A 13,429-nucleotide genomic window follows, 5' to 3' on the forward strand; every position below is an offset into this window, starting at 1 on the left:
CTGAGTGGCTGCCATTGGCAAACAAATCAGTAATATAGCGCATTTGCACTCCTTAGCAATTGTAGCAAAAAATCAATGTGTTTCGTGTTTGTATTACGTTTATTCAGGTGCAGTGCCGTTCTTGTTACCTTAGGATTTGAGGCATTAGGTTTTCACCAAATTTTAACATTGGACAATGGCTAGCCTCGACACCTTCTTTTCAGAAGATTTTTTTCCTAGCTGCTGTCCAATAAACGAAACATTTTGAATGTACAGTTTATAATAATAGAGAGGGTAATGGGAACTAACTAGTCAGAAGTCTACATTGTGTGATTACATTATCACGTTGTGTTCTGCCGCTCTATCCACCTCTCAAAGGACATCCAACCTTCTATTGGATGATGAGGAGAATGAAGTCAGCGTGACCGCAGGCCCAATCACAGGCACCCCACTTGTCTCAATAATTCTACTCATCTTACGGTGTACCAGTGGCAGATTTAAGGCAAAGGGCCCAGTGGGAAAAAATGACAGAGGGCCCCAGGTGGGGGATCATGGAGGCAGAGTCTAGAGTGGGTGGAGTTGCACAATGATGAACATTATGGACAAATGCTACATATTTTTAAAAGTTGTGTTATTTCCAGTTTTCTGTGTGTGGGGGTCTGACTCTAGCTAGAGACAGCTGGCCCCCCTCGTCAGGTTTTGCTGTCGATGGTGGTGATATTGAAAGAACAAGCCTGAAGCCAATGTTGGAAATTACAGAGTTCAAGGCAATGGGAAATAACATGGGCAATGGGGAGGCACATTACAGCAGGTAATATCAGGGGATAATTGCCACAGCATGCAGAACTAATTTGGGCATGTCCCCGGTGTTCTTACCCCCACACACTTGAAATTTCATTGAACATCACAGACTTAAAGGTGTTCAACTTTTAATCTCAAAGCATACTAGGGGTTACCTTTTTTGTAGGTGCTGCGTGTGGCACCTGAAAGCTCCCTTCACTCCAACCCACCACCGCCATATCTCCTCCAGAGCCAAAGGGCCCTGCTGTAGGGCAGTGAATGGAAATGGAGAGGGAATAAGGGCAGGGTAGTGAGGGAGAAAAGCAGAGAAGGAGCAGGTGACATGAACACTAATGGGATGAGGAGAGGAGAGTAGAGAACCAAGGAGGGCAGAAGCATTGAGAGTGAGGAAAGGCAGGAGATAAGGTGCTTGAAGGGAGGCAAGTGAAGGTGAAAGAGGGAATGGGTACAGAGAATGAACCAGGGCAAGAGTATGGGCAATAGGTAATAAGGCACAAGAGTGAGGGAAAATTCAGGGTAAAGGAGTATTAAAGAGAGGGGAAATGGAGAGCAGGGGGTTCGGGAGTATAAGGAGAATGGGAAATAATGGAGTTCTAAAAAGTCATGTTGAAATTAAGAGTGAGGGAGGACGGGGGAAAGGAAGAGAAGGGAGGCAAGTGAGTGGGGAATCGTGAGTGCAGGGGCAGCAATATAAAGGGAAATGGTGTGTGACATGGGTTAACGAGCGAAGGAAACATTGAGTGAAGGAAGGCAGGTGAGTATGCGAATAGCAGCAAAATGGGCGAGATAGTAGGATCTTCATAACAAAGTACCTTTGGCAGAAATGGAGAAAGAAAAAGGCAGGGGGGATTAAGGGCATGAGGCAAAACCAGGGGACGACATAGAGTTCAAAAAGAGCTGAAAAGAGTGGGATAGTAGAAAGGAAATTGCTAGTAAGGAGAAAAAGGGGGGCAACACGAATGACATATGAGAGAAAAAGTAAGTGGGGGAAGGGAGTAAAATGTGAGCATATTTGTGGTGAGTGGTGGGCAGGTGCTTGCCCTAGTTGCCCAACTATGCACAGTCACATCTGCAATAGATACATGAACATTGACACAATTAGAATGCACCCACATAGATAAGGTTGTATTGAAATGGGACATAAACATCCACATGGTTGACGTAAATCCCCTTTGTGGGAGTTCTCTCTTTTCACATTATACCAAGTTGTCAGTTAAACAAGTCCAGATGAAACCCAAGGTCAGGGAACAGAGCTGGGTCTGTAATTAGGGTGGCCAAGCCTCCTGCATTTTGCGGGACTGTCCCAATTCCATGGGCTCTGTCTCTTGTCTCGCACACAACCAGCTCAGAACAGGAATAAGCCCTGACTTTTCTCCTCTGAAGCAGGATCAGCTGCCCAGAGTCTTCCCAGCTCAAACTTTTAACGTGATAGTTAAAAGAACTGGGAAGCACAGAGCCTTTCCCACTGCTCCCCCAGCACCCTCAGGTTCAGCTTTGTGTCAACCTCATTTCAATAAACCAATTAGAGGTTGATGACTGAGACACAGTGGTGCCTGGGTAAGGACTGTTGTCCCTTAAAAGGAGTGAAGTGGGTGATAATAAATGGAGTATAACGCTGCATGCTGTGTACAATAATGGCTCAAGCAGATTACCTTATACTTATTTATTTTATTTTATTGCTCATTTGTAAGGTGCTTATACAACAGAATTGTGCTTCAAAGCACCTGAATTCCCGTTCACTGTGAATACCATTTTTGTAACCAAATAATATAGATTTTAGGCCCACATTCCTTTGCAGGCTGCTACTGTAGATGTGTATTCAGGGTGGTGAAAATAAAGTTATACATCTTGTTTTGCTTGACCTATTTCTATAACAATGTATATAATGTCCCCCATAGGTGGCCGAAAGGATGTCGAGGAGGGAGGGGGGGGGCTCTTTAAAATATATCCAGATTTTCTGCTGTTTATATTTAAAAGCAGTCACATTAATCCTTTTTCAGATTAAAAACATTCATCTTAATCTTTTAAATAGTCCCTCCACACCCCACTCAAGACATCCTTTGGGCTCCCCTAGTAGGACCAGACCCCTAGTTTGAAGACCACTGCATTAACTGAAGATTTTAAATGTACACTTTGCAGAAGGTTACAGATTGGCTTTGATAGCAGCCAGCATCCAGTAGCACCTCTTTGCTTTTTACTCTGGTATCATCTGCATTAGCACCTTACTGACAGAGCAATTACCAACTTTTCAGGTGCAATTTAGTGTTTCAGCTCCTGTCTGGCTGCCTGCCCCATGAGATTAAAGAGCATTCCTTTGAATCCAGTCTTATTTAAGCAACCCATGGTTGCCACAAACTATGTCAACCCCCTCAACTGTATGCAGGGGGAACCCCCACGAGCCCTGACAAATATTTAGCGGGACCCAGTGAGTGAGCACTAAGACTGCTCTTTATTATTCCACTGTGCTTGGAGGGATGACAGTGTGTTTGTTGTGGCCGATGTGAAAAGATTGGAAAGGTGACAGGCCAGGACATGTCAGGGCCCGCTCGCCCTTTGTCCTTCATCAGAGTGCTAAATCCGCCTGTGTTGTGTACTATATGGTATTTTCAGTTGTGTAGACAGCAGGCTACTGTGACCTTTACTAATGTGTATCAGATGACCAGAGAGTACACGGGTGCGACGGGGAAACTGCCTACTCCGCACTCTAGAAACAGGGGCAGAACATCACTTTGCCCCTGTAGATGTTTACATATTTCGGTTTCAGGCTATACATCCCAAATGAGATGGTAGGCAGGGTTGACAATGCTGGAAAAAAACGCCATTTGTTTTTAAGTCAGGTACAGGAACTTCACAGTTGATGCTGCAGTGGCATTGGGGAGTGTCAGGGGAGCCACATCCGATGTTGAATTCTTTAAAAGTTTAGTGTTGGGTCACGAATCACAAACCTAGAAAGCTAGCTCACTAGATTGAATGACTGTTAAGGAGAGCTGTGAATAAGCTGCACCCAGTGCACTTGTTTGAATCCCAGTGGGGTTGACTCAGCCTCTTAATTTTTTCTTAATAAGTGACTTTACCTCTTTCTGCAAACCCTTTTCTATAAACATTTCTCACATATTGTCACGTTGATTTATCATTTGAGGTGATGCTTTGCAAGTCACTTTTATTAAAGGGAGTACTAATTTAGTCCTAGATTGACAAATACATAGTCAGATTATATTTTCACTCTAAACGTGTGTACATATCAAACCGTGGAACCAGGAAAGCAGGGCTCAAACTGTGGCGTCCCACTTGACACATTATGTGATTCTGAACAGATTACTTCAGCTCACTGGGCTATAATTTCCTTAATGGGTATAAGAACATAATTGTGGTCCCCCAGCAGTGGTGTTCAGAAAGTCTCAATTAGAAATGGTTATAGCTGGGGTGTTAAACATAAAGCCTGTTGCCTGTTAAGGCTCCGAACGCCTTTTTCTCAGGCCCTCTACATCGACAGTGCACATTGCACGCGAAAGAACAAAAACAAGGTTCTTCTGCTACAGCGGCACCTGTTTGACAATCGTGACAGAAAGAAACTGTAAACCAGAGCTAATTCCGTCCAAATCATTCAGAACCGCCACAGGACTGAAAGCAAAATAGTTTAAGCGGTGGGATATTTAGGTAAGGTAAACAACATAGCAACGAGCAAAAATGTAACTAATCAAATCCCTACATACACATAAATAGCCACCTTACAATTAACCAGCTATTTCCTTTTATGTCAAAGTTGAATGGCATTTGTTTCTGCAGCTACCTCGTAAGAGTTAGGCCTCATTTGTAAAGGAAGAAGGCAATTATTCAGAATTACACATAGAGGGCCCAATTCGTGGAATTTTTTGCACTGTTCAAAGTGACTTTGCACTACTGAAAAGTGACTTTGCACTGCAGAGACAAACACTGATTCATGGAACATTGTAAAGTGTATTTTTGCAATGCAACGTCAGTGCAAAGTCATTTTGTACTGGAAAAAATGACTATGCACTGACTTTGCACTGCAGAAATACACTTTGAACAGTTCCATGAATCAGGATTCGTGTTGGCAGTGCAAATTCACTTTTCAGCAGTGCAAAATCACTTTGAACCATGCAAAAAATTACATGAATCGGGCCCATAATCTATCAAACTTCACAAGTGGCTGGGGCAAACCATTACAAGGATTTCATTCCTAGAATCTGCTCATTATCTGAAATACAGATGAATCTACAATCACGATTAAACTAACGGCTCATGTTCCTTTGGGAGTCTAGCACAATGTTGCTGGTGCACCATCATTTTGCACCTTTTCTTTAAAAAAACGTGCTCCATTTGGATGCAACATTCAAATCACAAACTTTAACCATGACATTCAATTAAAGCTTCAATTTGAGATAGAGCTCTTCCAAAACCTTGAATATTTTAAGGTGGTGTCATCAGTGACATTCACCCCCGTTTGGTAGTGGCAACTGCATCCGCCCTTGCTCCAGTCAGGATATGGTAAAAATATAACCTGTATACTGAGCATCCATTCCTTGTATGGTGAACACTTTTCTGATGGGCATATTATTTGCTGCAATAAAATTCAACAGATTACTGTTGTCAATCTAGCATTTCAATTATTGCAATATTTATTGTGTCCCTGTGATAGTTTGATTAATTATGATAACAATAAGACTGAGTCGAATGCGTAGTTGTATGAGTTTCAACGAGAACCCAAATCTTTTATTAACAAAGACTCTTTCTTTCGAATACTGACAAAGGATACGTTTCTCTGATCTTCTCAGGGGTCTTCAGTGAATGTCTGTTGGATTACTTTCAGGTAGGAGTTTCCTTTATTTAATTATTTGCTGTTCACTATTACTTTCAGGAGTTCTTCACTTCCTCAGGCCTGTCTCTTTCCTCTAGAACAGTCTCCAAGGGGTTTTCCCTTCTCTTCCTGATTCCTTCTGTTCTTCCTGACTTTTCCTCTTCCTCTCTCTCTCTCTCTCTCTCTCTCTCACTTCCTTGTCCTTTTCTCAACACCTGCTTTACTTCGTCTGCACTTTAGTCAGCCTCCCACTTCTTTGCAATAGGATCCTTTTCGTCGTAGCCTGCTGGGCTTGTTGTTATTTATCTCCTCCTTTTCCCCACTCAGTACTCTTAATGTCTCTGCTGATTTATAACACCTCATAAAAGCAGGTCTGGAAGTTTACCGCCCTTCCGTGAAATACACTTCCCTTGTATCACGTCTTTCAGCCACAACTTCCACTCTCGCCTCGGCGAGGCGCAGCTTCATACAATTAAGGGTTCCCAGTTAAGCGTAGCGACGCCATTCGTTCACGACAGGGGGTCACTGGATCTTCCCTTCAGATCGGCTTCGCTGACGAGCGCAACGGCGCCCGACTTCGCTCAGCACAGCTGGTGACGCGGCCACGTCTTTAATCCCCCTGCTCACTGGGCTCGGTTTTCATGCGTGAGTCGACATCCAGCCCTTCACCTCTCACGCAAAATCGCACCCTTCTCCGTTTTCACTGCCTCTTCCTTCTACGCGGGCACGAGTACTCACAGTGAATCCATCATCGGGACAACGGTCCCCTCTTGGAAAAAACGAACTTCGTTATGCGCAACGGCGCAACCAACACATAACCTGGACTGGCGACAGCGATCGCCTTGTTTATAACACTCTCTTCTTTACTTCTTTTCACATCTCGACCGAAAACCCCGGGATTTGAGGTTTTCTCTCGTTTCGCCGTCTTCTCCCTCAGTAAGCCCAACTGAAACCCTTGGGCTCGATCTCCTGCTCCTCGTATCCCGTTCCCTAAGATACCAAAACACAGCCTTGATCAGAGGAAAGTCCATACAGGGATCACTTCCTGGTTCTGTATTCAGGCTTTAATGGTATTCCCCAGTGTACATAACCACATGTAGACACAAGTAAGAAGGCTCAAATGCGGTCACATTTTCACAGTCCCCCAATAGAATTTTTTTAAATATTCTTTTTTTTAACCAACTTATCCTGACATATTATTTGGAAAACGTCTTGGGATGGGAATCTTCTCTGATCTGTCCTGAGTGGTTGTAGTCTGACTTACTCTGACTTACTCTGCCTGAACTAACCAGCCTAAGAATGCACAGGAGTCGCTGTGCATTATTATGTTTAACCTTTCATAGATCCGTTGATATCTGATCCATGTTAGTTCATATTTTGTAACTGATTGTTTATTTGCTGATGAAATGATAATAAACATGATAATAAACACATTAAAATAAAAAAATGCTCATAGATCCAAGAACGCAGCCCTTGCCTCTTTTATTTTACAGCTGTCATTCAGACCCACATAGTCTGTACTTTTCTTGAGTTTGATAGGTCGGTTAGTTCGGGTCCACATGACCTGGTTCATGCAGTCAATCAGAGGTGATAACATCAGAAGGAAATCGGTCCCCAGTAAAAAGGAGTGCCCTCTGGAGTCATGACTATCATTGGGTGTTTTAAACAATGTCACCCAATTTATGTCTCTAGATCTGCAGTCTCTTCAATGGAGATGTCACTCCCATTGAAATTCTGGAGTTGTTCACGAAGAGGTCTGAGGGGAATCTGATGATTCTCCCCTTTCCTAAATTCTGGGTATTTAGTCAAAAGGTCTTTTTCTATTTGTCGAATTAAAAAAAGACTGATTTAGAAAGACTGCTCTGTGACGGCACAGAGAGGTCTTTCTAAATCAAACTGTCATGCCACTGCCGCACACGAGTGCGCGCAGGGGCTGGCAGGCACGCCAGGACCAGGAAGCACCATCAGGAGAGAACGGGTAAGTGTTTGTGTGCGTTTGTGTTTGTGTGTGTGTTGGATGTACCTGATTTTGAACAAATCCCACCAGAGAGGGTGGAGGTGAGGGGCAAAGCAATGTCACATTTTTGCTTTTTGTAGGCCGGCTAAAATCGGCTGAAAAAAATCGGTCTCTTTGTTAGGCGACCTCCAGAAAACGAAAATATGACATAGAACCCAGTCCAGTTAGTTAAAAACCTTTTTGGACAGGACAGTAGCTTGAGATCCTGTATCCACAAGAGCTGATAATTCACACTGACCCTATACCTTGACAGGGGCATACAATCTGCCCTTTTGTTCCTCAAATGTGCACAGAAAGTGTGAGATATTTGCCATCTTGGTGGTCTTTTTTTTTATATTGAACTCCATCACTGTTTGATCTTGGGATATTTTCCGTGTTGGAGATCAGGAATCTGTAGGAAGAAATTTACATTTGTCAATTTGCATAGTTGGGGGAATCCCTTTCTCCTCAGATTCTTTGTTGTCCCCCTTTATCTGAAGACAGTTCTCGGAACCTGTTTGTGGAGAGGATATCTCTAAAGTCTTTGGATGATCTGGCTCGCATGGTTGGGGTCTAAGAATATCTTGATCTGGGTCAGTCTCCATACCTGCCTTGTCAGACTCAGGGTCTCTTGGGATCCATTTTTCTTGGGAGGGATTCCCCATTCCTGAAAGAGAAGATGTCCTTACCTGAAACCTCCATGTATTCTTCTCTTACAAAGGGGATTCTTATGTAGTGTACATCCACAAAGTGAGTTTTTCTTTGACTTCTTCTACCTACCCTTTGTTTCTAACTCTAACTTCCTGTGTGTAGAAGATTCACTATCAGGCTGAGAGGCTTCCATGGGTTCTGTTCTGGTAAGAAAGGAAGCTTCTTCTAGGGCTCACCATCTCCCTTCCACCCTGGCCTGTGAGAAACCTGGGGCGTTTCTCCCATGCTATTTCTGGGGATCCCTGGCTCAGGTGGCCACGGGAGGGCCATCGCTCTTGGATCCCATCCCTCGGGGCAGACAAGCGAGAGTGGATCACCTGGGAGAGGGACCCCTGGAGACTTTGGGAGGAACTCCCTCAGGAGAGACATGGTACCCCCCGCATTCCAATACATCCCTACCTAACATCCCCTCAGTCATAATGGGATATTATCACCCAAAACCCATTCACCCTGACAAAAAACTACAACTCCCCCTCCCAATTTTCAAACAAGACTAAGAAAAGAGGAGACAAAAGGGAGCTATGAATCAATGCACCAGGAATTCATATGGGCAACGGCCATTTTGTCCCGAAAATGAAGCCAGGCAAGGTTAGCTCTCCCTCTATAATCATTCCCACCTGAAAATGGTTAAGCCTCCCATTCATGAAAAAAAGGCAGAGTGCACAGGGATACTGTGAGCGAGCTGGGGATGCTGGATGGTGCACAGAGGCCAGGAGGAGAGACTTTGAGTTGGAGAGACCCTGGAAGGCCTGGAGGAAGAAGGACTGCCTAATTGATGGGCCTGTGAGTACAGGTGAGACTGCTTTGTGGCGAGGGAGCTCTGAATCCAGGGAGTCAAACCTAGGCAGCTGGGATTACTTGGCAGTGCCCACACCAGTGCTCCTCCCCTGGGTGAAACAGGAAAGCCCAGGCCGTTGAGGGGCAGTTGGTAGGACCCTGACCTCAATAAACATCCCATTTTAAAACATGCAGCTCCCAAAACCGCCAGAATGCTGTTTAGGGGGGCTGACGAAGTGGGAGAAAATAAGATCACAGCATTGTGGGACTGGAGTTCCAGAGACATTTTGTTTGATAAAACTTGCACAAGGTGGAGCAGATCTTCCTGGGTGAAGGCAAACTCACTGGAGCAGGACGACCAATCGAGGGACTAGAGCAAAGGGTAGAGAAACCCTGAAGTTCCCTGGAGGAGTTTGTTGCCTCTGGGAAGCCGTGAAGGGGATGCAGAGAAAGCCAAATCACAGACAAGAAGAAACCTGCATTGTGTTTCAAGGACACCAGCGATCCTTCCGGGTAAACGACAAAGTTGGGGAGATGAGAACAAGCCTGTGGTATCAACCTTGACTAGTGAATCAAAGCTGCAGAGACAAGAAGGAACACACACAACCGGTGAGTTAGGGAAAGACATGAAAGGCTGGTTTGTGTCAAGGAAAGATTGAGGCCACAACAGTATATCTCACAATTGAAGGTTGCACACATGCTGATGAGACATGAAAGAAAGCTAACCAGTGCTAAACTTTTAAGTGGCTGATAACTGTGAAGCAATTGATACAGAGTAGAGGAGTGGTCCGGCGAAAGGAAGTAGCCCACTTGAAAGTCTCCATGAAATGTGAAATGTTTTGTTATAAAGCATCAAAGTGAGCAAACTCTGAAATGCGTAATTGTCAAGATTAACCCCGGCAAAAGGGGAAGTGAAAAGGTGAATGCTTGAAGAGAAAGACTTCTTTGAACTGTTTTGCTTGTGCTACTGAACTACCAAGACCAAAAGACACTGGGGCAAATAACATAAGAGTGTGAGAGGAAGAGAAAGTCGAAGTGGTCCTGTAGAGGTCTATGTTAAAAGCCTTTCATATTCGAAAGTCTTCAACATCAGTAAACGTTGCGAGCCTGACTGAGGGAGACCAAAAGTGTGATAAGTTAGGGGAAGGCAACCCCTAACAAATGGGCACTAAGCTTGGGGAAGGGAAGGAACCCCTGAAAGTGCTGTGATTGCAAGGTCCGAGCCAGGCTCAGGGAGATCTGCACGCAATAAGGTGCTTGTTGATTGAGAGTTCCGAGCCTGGCTGAGGGAGACCTATGTGAACTGTTAAAGCTTTGAGAGGTCAGAGCCTGACGGAGGGAGACCTACATGAACCTTATGTTGAACTGTAAAAGAACTTTTGGAATGCTGGAATAAGTGACTTTGACGTGGAAGGCCATGCGAGCCTCGATCCACGTTTTGAACCGCCTTTGTTGAGAAGCTGAGCCAGAGTGTGTCATACTGTGTAAGGGGGGGCCGCCTTTCTCTGTGCTATTCTGTACTTGTCTTGAATGATTTCATATTCTCTCTGAGGTTCTAGTGTTATGCGCACATGTTGGTAACGCTTTTTTTTCAACATCACAAGTTATCTCTCATGAGCATCTCTACCATTAGCTCCTGCCTGTATTTGGTCAGCTTTTGCTTGTCCCAAACGCTCCATGAGCTCTATATTCCCTAATTCTGGTCTGTTCCTGAGAACCTGACTGATCTTTCGGTGCTTCCATTTTCAACTGATTTACTTTTTGTAATAGGGAACTATTATCCTGGTTTAAGGGGTATTTTTTCTTAATCAGTTGCATTTTCTGTTGTTTTAAATCTTGGTGGATCTGATCAAAGTCGTGTTGGAAGCTAACCCCTTTTATAATTTACTGACTGTTTTCATGTTTACGCTCATTTATAGACTGTTTGGAGGTCACAATTACATCCAACAACACTTTATTGTGACAATTCTGGTCATGCAATTTGTGTTGAAGGAGATTTATACAGGGTTCAAAAATTGAGGGGAGCTAGGCGATAGTTAGCTCCTGCTTGTAGCCAAGCAGAGCCTGGTTAGCTTGACACCAACCACGACCAGGAGCTACATTTGGCTCCCCAGGACAACCGATGGCAAATAAACACCTATGTGAATATTACTCTGTGTATTTGGGATAATCTAACAATAAGCATTAGGACACACCTATACAACTTTTAAAAGCATAGGTGGTCATAAATTATAGACACAATTATAGGTTTGCATCTAATGAGGAAGTTAGATTTGTGGAACGCTATCTACTCGCTTCTCCTTCCCCAGTGATAGCCCGCGCTCACTGATTAATGCTGGTTATCCAGGGGTAGCTTTTAGCTTCCGGTTAGCCAATCTTAATTTCAATCCCTGCTTTTGATTTCTGCACTCTCTTTATATGTATCTTGCAGTGCAGCAAACTCCTTTTCTCGCTCTGTGCTCGCCGGTAGGTTTTCTTTACCTCATTTGAAGTTTCTCAATGAAGTTTTCTTGTTTTAATTATGAACCCTGCCTTTGTTGTACTTTATCTTTCCATTGCTCAAGACATTTCTGGGCCTGTTTCAGGTCTTCGGTTTGACTCAGGATACTGGCCCTCTTTATTTTTCAATCCCTCTTCAACTAATTACAAATGGAAATATAAATGGGCCGTAAATTGAGCCATTTGAATTTGTTCCTCACAAATATTTTAGGCCATGTCGAAACCCTCTAAAGCTTTATGTAACATCCTACCTTTAAGCCAAATATCAGTGCCTACTTATATAACCTCCCCTACCATTCTGGCTTGCCAGCCCCCTGTGTCCATTCACCACAAATCAATAACTTAGCTAGGAGATGTTTGCTGGCCTCTTATATTTCAATGGCATCCATTTTAAACATGGCTTTTTGCAACTTTATAATCTTTTTCTACACAGGAAAAAAGACTGTGCACTTTATTCTCACTAGATTACAACAGTCAATCCCCAATCAGATTACTTTTGCATTACTCTGCACAATCTTATTCCTCTGTACACCTTCCTGATTCTCAAGGTTCAAGCCACCAATGGTACCTTAACAGTGTATCAGGAAACTGCCACACACCCTGCTGACTTTGCACTAGAATGAATATCCTGTTAAAAATGCACGTGTCGTGAATCAGAAATAGAAAGCTAGATCCTGGCCACAAGCCCCCATTTATGTTAAGAGATATCTATGTGGCTACCATCATTACATGGAATTCTTTCACTCCCCAATCAAAGGCTCCACACCAATATTTCTATTTAAGTTCAATCTAGCGCTGTCTGTGATTCATATAGAACCACATGGGTCCCTCCCCCCCTGTGCCACAGATAAGCCAATGCCCAGGCCAGTGTATAGAAAGAAAGCATATTTATTACAGAATAGGAACATTAATATGTTCAAAATCACTGATCACGTCACCTCAATCCATGGCCTAAATGCTTTTCTTTCTTAATAATCCCTTTTTTACACCCATTGAAATCACTAGTCGGTTCAGGATAATACAGATCACCATCTCTTGTTAACCCCACATCATGTACAGTCAAAATGCTTTGCAGGAGGTTCACTTTTAATAGCATGAACTAGACATTCTACTTTATAAAGAGTTTCATTTAAATAATATGCAACACATTTACTAAAGGCAAAAACTGTTTCACACATGCCACGCTCTGTCTTTTTAAACTGCACACTATTCATATTTGAAACCCTTTTTCTTTCACCCCTTTGCAAGGGAAGAGCTCCCTTCTCTTAGGTGTCACTTCCTTACTTTCAATAGAAGGTATGCTTTTTAAATTGGTAACTCCACTTTGTTTAATTATGGGAAGACATTGTCCTGTCCTAACACACACAACCTAGGTATTTAATTGATCATTTGAAACCCCTCTGCTTTAAGGCAGGGTTCAGGGGAACGAGAAGCATTAGGGAATTTCATTTTAATGCACCCCTCCCTTTAGGGAGTTTTGGGGTTGCCAAAAATTTTGGTTAATAAAATGCTAATGATTTTTTGTAACCGGCCCACCCAATCAATAATAAGAAAGTTATTCAACCAAACAGATCCCCCCACCAGACTTGGTTTTAGTTGGACAAGTTAATTTACATACATATATCTGGGCTTGCACTCTGAAACAAGGACATCGAGTCTCAGATCATCTCTCAGATACAGGACAGGGAACATCAGAATCCAACATCAGTCATGGATATCATCCAGGCTCAAACCCTCTATTTTGCCTCTGTCCACTCTCCTGGTTTCCTCCAACAATTTCATCAGTAGTTCCAATCCAGGTAGTTTCAGGCAGTCCCCCTGATTTTCATTGTGCGTCCACTTATGAA

Source organism: Ambystoma mexicanum, chromosome 5p, assembly GCF_040938575.1.
Source record: "Ambystoma mexicanum isolate Mex_15411 chromosome 5p, UKY_AmexF1_1, whole genome shotgun sequence".
Classification (NCBI taxonomy): domain Eukaryota; kingdom Metazoa; phylum Chordata; class Amphibia; order Caudata; family Ambystomatidae; genus Ambystoma; species Ambystoma mexicanum.